The sequence below is a fragment of the Lagopus muta genome, chromosome 5 (genome assembly GCF_023343835.1).
Source record: "Lagopus muta isolate bLagMut1 chromosome 5, bLagMut1 primary, whole genome shotgun sequence".
Classification (NCBI taxonomy): Eukaryota; Metazoa; Chordata; class Aves; order Galliformes; family Phasianidae; genus Lagopus; species Lagopus muta.
In genome coordinates this window covers 61086339-61096922 of record NC_064437.1, presented here as the reverse complement: position 1 = coordinate 61096922, position 10584 = coordinate 61086339, and the positions used below count along the sequence as shown (strand labels likewise).

General features: G+C 38.4%; 1 long non-coding RNA gene across 1 annotated transcript; it reads right to left on the bottom strand.

Moving 5' to 3' along the window:
• Positions 1–1351: 1351 nt before the first annotated feature.
• On the bottom strand, positions 1352–3398 carry LOC125694099 (uncharacterized). The gene is made up of 3 exons (XR_007377386.1): positions 3241–3398; positions 1875–1962; positions 1352–1481 (listed from the first exon to the last, which is right to left on the bottom strand). It is a non-coding gene; the product is annotated as an uncharacterized LOC125694099 (long non-coding RNA).
• Positions 3399–10584: the final 7186 nt, after the last annotated feature.

Sequence of the window (10584 nt, the reverse complement as noted above, 5' to 3'; positions counted from 1 at the left end):
TAAAATAGCTCTGTAAGTCACTGTCAAAGCATGCTGACTGCTGCACTGAGCTTATTTTTTCCTTTGTAAAGTACCTTATAAAAATAAAAAGATGGAACATTTTGAAGTTGGACTGAAAATGTTAATGTGAGAATGTGAAAACAGAATGGATCCTCTTGGCAGCTCAAATGTATAATTTTCCTTCAAATAATGGCAAATCCATACATTATTTGCTGCCTTTTGAGTGCAGAGGTCCCCAGCTCCCCTGTGCCAGTGACTCTGGCCAGATCAATGACTGCAGAGTTGATCATATACTCCTCCAACTGGCACTTGACCCTAATCAAAGAAACCCAGCTGCCCAGCCATGAGTAGCACATATAATATTAAACAGATTTCATTTTCTTTCTTTCGTTTCCAATCAAATAAGTTATCCATTAAGATCAATGATGGAAGCCAGCTCTGCGTTCTCCCAGCCTACCACCTCTTGTTTTGTTTTCTGTTTTGCCTGTTATCTATGCAGGTACTTGATAATTACCAAAGCACTTACATGTTTATGATTGCATTTGCTGCTGTAGTTACAGATGACTGTCACAGCCAGTACACAGGATTTCTCTGTCCAAGAACTGAGCTGTACTTCAATACACGTCTCTATACCAGCCTCTGAGCCTAGAGTTTTATAAAAAACAGGAGGCACCAAATGCAATAATGAGTAGCAAGGCTTGGCTTATTTGCTTTTTTAAATCAAATAAGTGTTGCCTACATTCAGATGAATTGTTTGCATTTCAGTAAAATGGTTACATTTTACATTAATATTTCCCCTACTGAACATAATTTTACAAATCCAGTTTTCTGTTGTTGGTTCCATATATTTTCTTTGGATGGGAATTATCTCAGTGACCTCTGATGTCTGTGTTCTCTCAGTGATGCTCATTTGGAGGGTATACAGCCACTTGTACTTGTTAATATTTAGGAACCTGGAGTTAATTACAGTAATTTCTATTCACACAGGCATATCAGGAAAAAAAAAAAACAAGAGTCTGGATTTCTTGATGCTGAGATGTTTTTAATTAAAGACATAAGGAACTGATGTTTTATATTCCTCTTTAGACTTCCTCAGAATGCTTAAGGAAGGCACAGTTGGTAGGAAAATGCAATAACTTTCATTACACCAACTGGTACATGCAAGAGAAGCAGCCAAATGGGCACACAGTGCTGAGCACAGCAGCTGAAGGCCAGGTATTTACCCAAGGCCAAGCAGCCTCTGCCAAGGACACCACAGATACCCTTTAAGAGACAGCAGCACTGTGACCACCTAAGGAAAAGAGAGATTTGGGAAAGACTTCAGCTGTACAGCTCCACTTACGCTGTTTGCATGCAAATATCCCTTTGCATCTTTTGCCTCCAGCTTTCTGTAAGCAGCTCTGTCACGCATCAGACATTTCTGGTAATTCTTCTTATGCAGCAGAGTCCTCCCACAAGGACAAGTGTCAGTCACTTTCTACCTGCTCGTAAGAAGAGTGATAAAGCTCTATTCACACCACACACAGCTCTAGGCATGTCCATCAGGAGTCCTGTGACGGTGTTTTTTTTCTGAACAATTCTTTAAGCTACAGAAAGCCCAGGGTGTGTGATGAATGAGTTAGTTATGAGGTTTCCTATGTGGTTTCTTTGCAGTGGCAAAGAAATTTCTGAATGCATTCATTCAGAAGTGAAAGAAGAAAAGAGCAATATCAACAATACAAAGAAATGAAAAAACACCTACAGAATAGAAATTGGAATCCAATCCCCAGTAGCCCCACTGAGACACAAGGAAGATCAACAAACAGTATTTTACTATCAAAAATAACACTCGGAAACCTGCTGTATTCCATTGCTACCTCCTACTGCACACCAACCTGGATTGTTCAGCTTCCTGACCTTCTGTTTAACATGCAGCAGACCTCAGCTGCCTTCAGTGGTCTCAATAGCCATCACCAGCAAATGCTGTTTAAACAAAAAGGGTTTAATCATAAAAAGGTTTAATCACAATAGCAACAATCATCACAGGCAAACACAAACGGTAGATGTACGAGCAATAATACATTCCTTGATGTGACAACTGTTCAGAAAATATCTTTTCATATATGAAATCAGAACAATTAAGGTTGGAAAAGATGACTAAGACCAGCTACTCCAATCTACCCTCACCATACCCACTGACCATACTCATCAGTGCCACATCCCCACAGCTCACAGACACCTCTAGGGACAGTAAGTCAACCTCCCCCCTGTGCAGCAGCCTGTGCCAATGCCTCACTGCTCTTTCTGAGAAGAAACTGTACCTAATATCCAACCTGAGCCTCCCCTAACACAACATAAGGACCTATTACCCTATCACCGCTACCTAGAAGATATTGGATCTCACCTCATTACAACATTCTTGGTACCCAAATGACCAGCTTAGATTTGGGACGGCCAAAGGGTGCTCCTTCTAATAACTTCTTCCATTTTACATTCGCCACAGCTTGTTTCCAGAAAGATCAGATGCATTTTAAGAGATGCCATGTCTGTATTTCTGAAAGTTATTCTCCAACCAAATCATACACTTCTATTTCTACAAGAGATTAGCAAACCTTCTCTTAAGAAGAATTACAAGTCACTGCAGCACTCCTTGGTTATATATATAACCTTAGACACTGGCTTGATCAACAAGTTTCCCATATTCTCATCAGACTCTGAGTGGAAATGTGGATTTCAAGTACACATTAGATAGTGATAGAATTATAAAGTTATTTAGTCTTGAGAATTTTATGCATCACTTGCACTCAGGTTAAATTTACTCAAACCTTTGAAACCCTGGAAATGTAAAGCATTTGCTATCAAATATTAACTTTACTCAAAGGAAACTATACAGAGAAAAAAAGGCATCAATAATACACATAACTAGGGATAGCTTTCCAAGTAGAAAATTAAGTTTTCCACTGTTTTCTATTCCTGAAACCCTCAGAAAAGCTTCATTCATCATTAAGTAAGTTCCCTGAGTTGCTCCACAGCTTCTGATCTTATCAGCTGCAAGCACTGCTGACTTAAATCACACTGAGTATGTGCTGACACCAATACACATCATAAGAAACCCATTTATACAACATAAAGCAGAATATCTTGATTCAAAGAAAATTCATGGGATGTGGGGACGAGAGTAAAACAGTGAATGCTCATTTATTCCCACATACACAGAATTTATATAAAGTAAAATAAATAAATAAATAAATTTTTCCTTACCTAAGTCAAGGATATAACTTCTAAAAGTAAATAAAAGTAAATTAACTTATAACATTTCATTCCCTTTGCTCCTACAGAAATTCTCTTCCCCCAGTATATTCCCACAGTTCTGTTAAGAGCATGCATCTGCTTAAGCAAAAGCACAAAACCTCACACACACTGAGCCCTCCTGTGATTTTATCAGCTGCTTCCACTAACATTCCCTATTGCAGGAGTGTTTCTCTCATTTAGTTTGTTAGGTTCAGCTCTCCAAAAGTATGCAACTGCTATAATTAAACTCAGGTGTGAATGATTTCCTTTATACGGCATGCCTGCCACAACTTTGCATGCTGCACTGACCCTACTGAAGGCAACAACAGAATTTCCTCTGAATGCGGAAATATTTCCATCTTCATTAAAAAATCACTGGGCAGTTGTCACATGTATAACTCACATGGTTACTGCGTGTATAGCTGCTCCTTTGAGGCATGATCAGAGCCTGGAAGACCTTTGTGTTTAACAAATACCTCCTCCTCTCAGCTACCGCTATTTGATTTCATTTTCCTTTGACTATCTGCCTCTGGAACTTTTTAATTTTCCAGCTTGTGGTTTGTGTCTTTCAGCACGCTGCCCCCAACACCAGGAGCTGCAATCCATACCTCTGCATGCAATCAACCTTTAGGACTAAAGAGGCACACAGCACTCCATGACATTTCATTTCACCACCTTTGCCAGGTCTTTAGATACCTAGAGTACTTTGCTAATACTCATAGAGCTCATTAGGGATCTGTGATTCCTCCATAAATCAGAAAGGTTATATGTGCTGAGAGCTCTGCTTTCCTCATTTCTCTGTCAGCTCAGAAAAGTTTGCTTTCTTGGCTCTCCGTGCAATTCCTCTGTTCTCTTCAAGTCAAATACTCTTCAGAGCTGTGGCTCTAGGCTAGAAGCAGGGTGCCCAGGGCCCCATATCCAGGTGGGACAGTCATGCCCATTGCCTTTTACTGCTGGCAAATATCTGTTTTTTTCTGAAATAAACATAGATAAGGAAAGGCATGCTCAAGACTTTGCTTTGGCTTCCAGTACTGACAAACTCATGTGGGAGTCATAGTGCAGCAAGGAGATGTGTAAATCAAAACTGTCTAGTAAGGGTCACAGATGTGTGACACAGAGAGCAAGGTTTACAAGTACATGCACATCTTTTAAACCTGCTCCAGTTTCTTCTTGTGCTCTCACACATGAACACTTCCATTCGTATGTTTATCCACATCTATTATAGCATCTCTGCAGCACCGTGGTTTCCTGCATTACTCACGAGGAAGTCACATCTTCCTGTACTTGATGGAGAGAATTGAGAAACCTCTACATTTTTTCTGATTGTAATCAAAGATCAAGTGTTCTGTGGCCCCAAATCACTGCCAGGATAAATGAGTCTTTACTATTTATTTGGGGTGAAGATCTTGCGTCTCTACAGTATGAAGAATGGAGAAACCTAAAGGTACTGAAGTATGAATTCTGCCTTTTGAGGCACTGCCTCATCTTCAGAAAAAGGAAGATCTCTTCCTATGGTGTGGTTGTATTAATTATTTCTGAGTTCTCAAAACGTATATAGTATTGTTGCATTTTTCTATCTAAACTGAATCAGTGATACAGATGTTTTAGGAGATCTCATGATGATCTTTCTGAGGATACACCTGACTACATCAGGGGAAACACACAATTCTGCATTCTTGCCTCTCACTAATCACAGATATTCTATGACTTCAAGTAGTAGTGCTTCTTTACACAATAACACCACACTGACATTTTGCTTCAGATTTGGAAGGTTTGTGTCCTAAAGGAAGGTGTGTAATGAATGATGGAAGTATAGTATTCAGCAACCCACATCTGTTTCAGAAGGCTCAGAAGTAGCTCTGCATTGAGTTAGTCCTTCAGATGACAAAAAGGAGCTGTACATCAAAAATTAGAAGAACTCAGCTTCTAAGCAGATGCTGAAGTTAAACTTTTGTCTCTTACTCTATTGACCTTATTGCACTCAATATGGTTCCAGCAGAGCCATACTTTAGAGGTTTCCTGAACTAGAGCCACATATACATGTTGAGCTCAGAAGTAGAAGAGATCACCAGAAAGTTTATCAACAAGCTATATTATACAAATAATTATGTTTTGAAGCAAAGACCTCCTCCAAATCCAAAAATTTGGGTTCTATAATTTTAATATTACAGATAGGAAGAGGTCTTCGGGGAAAAAAAAAAACAAAACTTTAGTAATTTCCCATCTGGCATAAACTATGTATTATTTTTTGCATTTTTGTCATTGGTGTAGATAGGAAATTAAAAAACCTGCCCTAAAAAATACAGAGGGATTTACATTGTCATTGTCAATGTGGGAAAAACAGTACTGTCATGATTAGACTAGAAATGGGAAAGGATGGAGCCAGCTCACTGAATTTTAACTCAAATTTATTTCATCAGTTATTATCTTAACTTGAGGAAATAATTTTTCTTTGGGTGACTGGGAAAGCATCCCAGCTAATCAACAAACCAGGCAGGTTGTTCAGAGAGAACGTCTGAGCTCCTCGTTTTAGACAAGACCAGGCATTTCTGAGGCCCCAACAGAGCACAGGCTGCACAATAGGAAAGGAGGGTTTTCTATCTGGAATTGACTTGTCAGTGATGATGAATATGTTATTGTGAAAGAAAATCAATGTGGAGAGATGGCAGCAGAGCTGAGCAACAAACTGGTAAAGGAACACCTGCCTCTTTTGTGGTTTTATCCCCAAACCTCCTTGATATTTTCTTCCAGGAAATCATACTGTGTTTTTTCTTAATTTAAGACAAGATTTCCACAAGTGCCTACAGGTAGCAAAAGCCTCCACTCATCTTTGAATAAGGAAACTCAAACTGAATGTAAAACTACCAGCAGTGCACGTTATAGACAGTCTGTTTAACTCTTCACTAGTTTAATAACAAAGATATGCTCCTGAATTCTTATCATAAGGTGAGCAAAATTATGGCTCTGCGTTGCCTCTTGTGTTCAACAGAAGCTATCAAAAGTATCATGGTCTTTTGTAAAGTCCCACAAATTATGCATCAACCACAAAAGTCACTTCCAAACTTCAGCAGGGAGAGCTGGTTCACACCACCCAATGCCAAGCCTGCATCCACACTCCAAGCTAGAAACCTCTCTTGGCTTATGCTTCCAGTCTGCCCTGCCAAGCAATAATTACCAGTGCTACTTGTTCTTTGCCCAAACATCACCACAGACTCCCATGTGCCTCAATTGCTGACATGTCCAGCACTGCTCTGGGAGCTTGTACTTAAGCTGCACAACACAAATTACTCAAGATCCTTGTTCACAGTGGCCTGTCATGAGACAGCTCAAAGATAGGAATGCATGCATGTGACAGATTCAGTTAGCTAATGATTGCTTTGTATTATTTTTCCTTTGGGGGAGGAGAGGTTATTTAATGGGCTTTCTTCCTCCCTGTTGGTAAAAACTGACAATGAGGCAAAGCACAGAACATTTCATTAGCTGGAAACATGCAAAATTGCAGAGCTCTACTAAAGTGATTTTCTGAAATAAACAAGATAAAGAAAACCTTTTCACTGCAGTTAGACATGAGGGGGAAAGGGATTTTACCAGAGAACAAATCCTGACAAAGTTATTTTAATCTCATATTGAGACTACTTTTTCTGTTTTAATGCCCTCATATAATCCTCTGTGCACTGATCTGTGCGAGGGAAGTGCAGTCTAATTTCCAGAAGAACCACCTTGTTCCTTTTTTTAATCTTCCCTTTTCAGTGAATGCAGTACCTTGTTACATCAATACGTGGAAATGGAGTCACAGCAGCTTAGACAAAGCAATGGGTGCTGCATTTCTGTCTTGTAGCTGTGAAACAAAGATATGGAAATGTCAAATAAAATTCCTCTAAAACTATTCATCCACTGGGGAACAAGAACTTCCTTGGATGAAAATGTGTGATTTCTATCATGTGTATCTCTTTAAGACACATCTTCTCGACAGAACAATGTAATTACTTTTAATAGATATTGGTGTCAGAAGTTGAAATTGATAGAAGAGACAGGTCAGATCGCAGGATGATGTTAACAATGTTTGCAGCGTCCTTTGAAAAACTGACTTTTTATGAAGACAGTCGCTCTATATACAAAATGCAAAACAAATTCATCTGCATTAGGAAATCCCATCACTGCTATGGTTGAATACCAGAGAAGAAAGAGATCAGGAATGGGATACAGCTGACTGTATTTGTTCTGAGATACTACAGAGTGTTGGAAAGATTAAAAGATTTGGCAGCAGTTGACAGCAAGAGGAATTCAATTGTGACCTGAGCTTGCTAAGGCCTCATTATACCAACAAGAAGAAAAAAGTTACTTGCTTAAAAAAAACAAACACAAAGAATTCTTCTCCCATGGTGAGGGGGAGGGAAAGGTTGAAAGGCTGCATATTCCCAAGTGAGGATGTCACCAAGAGGGGGAATGAGGAGCTCAGTGCCTGTGGGATTCAGCCCCAGCTGCCTGGACAGGACAGCTTACATCCAGCAGAGGGCATGAAGGCATAAAGGTGAAACAGGATTTTTGGAAGAAAAGAACACTTAAAAGATTTGCCTAAAACTTTTGAAGAACTTGTTTGGCTTCAATTTAGGCTCCATTCATTGAAATATTAGTACAGGATTAGGGACTTTCTCGACAGACTTAACTGGCTTAAAAATCAAATGTTGGCTTTAATTGAAAACTAAAAGGCTAGATTTATGGATGAAGTGAAAATTAAATTCAGAACTTACCCGAATACAAGAGTCTCTGTGTGCTCTTGCTTTATATATGGATGGAAAAGGAGCCAAAAAAAGTCAAAAATTCCTTTCTTTGAGGAAAAAAAAAAAGAAGAAGAAAAGAAAGCACAAAAAGCACAAGAGCAGTGCACAGCTGCTCTCAGTTCTGCTTCTTGGTTCTGACTCTTAAGAATTAGAGGTAGAAGTAACAGAGACTCAATGAATGTTTTGTGCTTTTAAACCCCACACAATGTCAGGTATTAGATGTAAAGCTAAGAACTGAGGTTTGGATTCCAATTATCTTAAATCGTGGGGTAATTTAGAGAAAAATAAGACATCTTGTTTTACAGAAGGAATTAGGCATAGGTGCATATGTAGCACAGGCAAAGCTCTTGAAATAAAGTTTATGTAAGCAAGTTGCATTTTTGGGCATCTTAAATACGAACAGAGGGAGCCATGGCTGTGTACTGGAAGCAGCTTTGAAACCTTGCCTTTTATATGTTGAAGCAAGGATTTCAAAGTCTATATGATGTTTGAAATAACTGATGGGCAATTTTGGTTTGCATTTTAAAGAACCACATAAAGCTAAGCCTCTAATTCCACAGATCCCAAGATCTTTTTTTGTAAACATACTGCCCTGTGATGAATAATAACCTCACTATGCTCCAGTATTTAAATGATTGCATTTATTAGGAGAGATAAAAGTATAGTCCTCAAAGGAATTTGTTAAGGGAGCATAGTTATTATTATATGCAAAAATTTAATGGATCTTTGAGGAAAGAAAGAACCTGATGTTTGGCACTGTTTCGTATATTTTCATCTTTCCCAATAACTATGTTTCTTTTTATTGTTACAAAGGGGAAAATATGATCCTTTCTTGTTTTCCTTCTGTAGTCATCAGGATTTTAACTACATATATTTAAATTTTCATTATCAGACAGATTAACGTCAATGGTAGAACTATGTGCTTAGGAGATCATAGGATTGCTGACAAAGACCTGATGCTGGCTGGGAATTCAGTGCAGTGATATTTTCTGTTTATCTTTAGAAGAGTAATTTCCCACCCCCACCCCCTCCCCCCAAGCTCCCATTAGACTATCTTGACATGGCCCCATAAGAAACCTTCACAATACAGTGAAGAATGGGTTCATTCCTCTTCAAATTCCAATCTTTTAGCACATAAAGCTGATTCTAAGAGTAATGGTGGCTCTTGTAATGGAAACAGGCAGTAAGGTAACTTCCAAACAGGTTTCTAAGTACCCTGACTATGGGCTACCCAGGGCTTGAGAGGACATTACGTTGGGCTGCCAGTCAGTAATCATCTGGAGACGTAACCTGTAGCCATTGTCTGAAGTATACAAGGTTGAAGAGCTAGGATGTGGCTGAGCTAAACTATAACTGAGTTCAACACAGTGTATTCCAGCTGAGTCTTAAAACTATTAATTATCAGATATAATCATTTTGCCATTCCATACACAGAAAATCAAGCAGTCCCATTCAGGCTTGCACAGACAATTATTTAGTTTGTGTTATTCATCCTGACCATTAGAATATAGGAAAATATTCCCAAAATAACCACTGTGCCTTCTTTTCTATTATTGATCATAACAGTAACATACATTAAGTCAATGATATTTTGCTCTTGCTCGGTTTCCTTTTTAACATAAGAATGAGGAAGATGAAAAAACATGGAAAATAGTCTGAGTGAGTTCAAAAGAACTCTCATTAGAGAAGGCAGCATGAAATCTACCCAGAGAGTAAAAGGAAAATGGAAATATTTCAGAACTAGAATATTCCCTTGGTCACCTCACCAATAAAAAGTTAGTACAGTTCAGCTGTACTGAATTGGTTGTGCCAACACATTATGACACCTTTAAATAGAGAGGACAAATACAGATTTCCCATTTAATAACCCAAATGAAAGTTGCAATAAAATTTTGGTATTCAGTTGAAACCATTTGAATATATGCTCGAGCTGGCAGTGAAAGCAGAAGAGTTCTGCTCTGAAATTACACTCTGATAAAGACCATTCAATCCTCATCGCTGCTAAAAAGGAAAACTGACAGTGTACACAGACAGAAGAGCCCTTAGCCTATGGAAGTAATAAAGAAGGATAACTTGACATTTTTTTCATAGATCTTTTGCTGCTACAAGATATTGGGATATAAAATACAAAACAAGTTCAAGCTACTTAGACTGGCTGGTTGTTAGTGAAAGCTAGATACACTTGCTAAATGGTTGTTTTCTCCTTTATTTTTGTGTGTCTTTAGAAAAGAGACATGTTGAAATAAATTCCTGTTACACAAAAGACTAAAAAAAAAAAAAGAGAGACCCAAAAAAGAGCATTACCATATTCAATTTCCCAGAAATGTCTATTATTGCAGTAAAAACAGATGGCACCAGAAACAAATGATCATCCACTATTCTTGACGTGTAGTATGTCTAATTAGAACAGGTTGTTTTCGATGACAATAATGACTTTTGAAACTTCATCAGTTTTTACACAATAAAAAGAAGTTGCAGAAAGCATTTTCTATAGCCTGTAATACCTGTATCCTAGCAGAGAGTTCTTTTATAA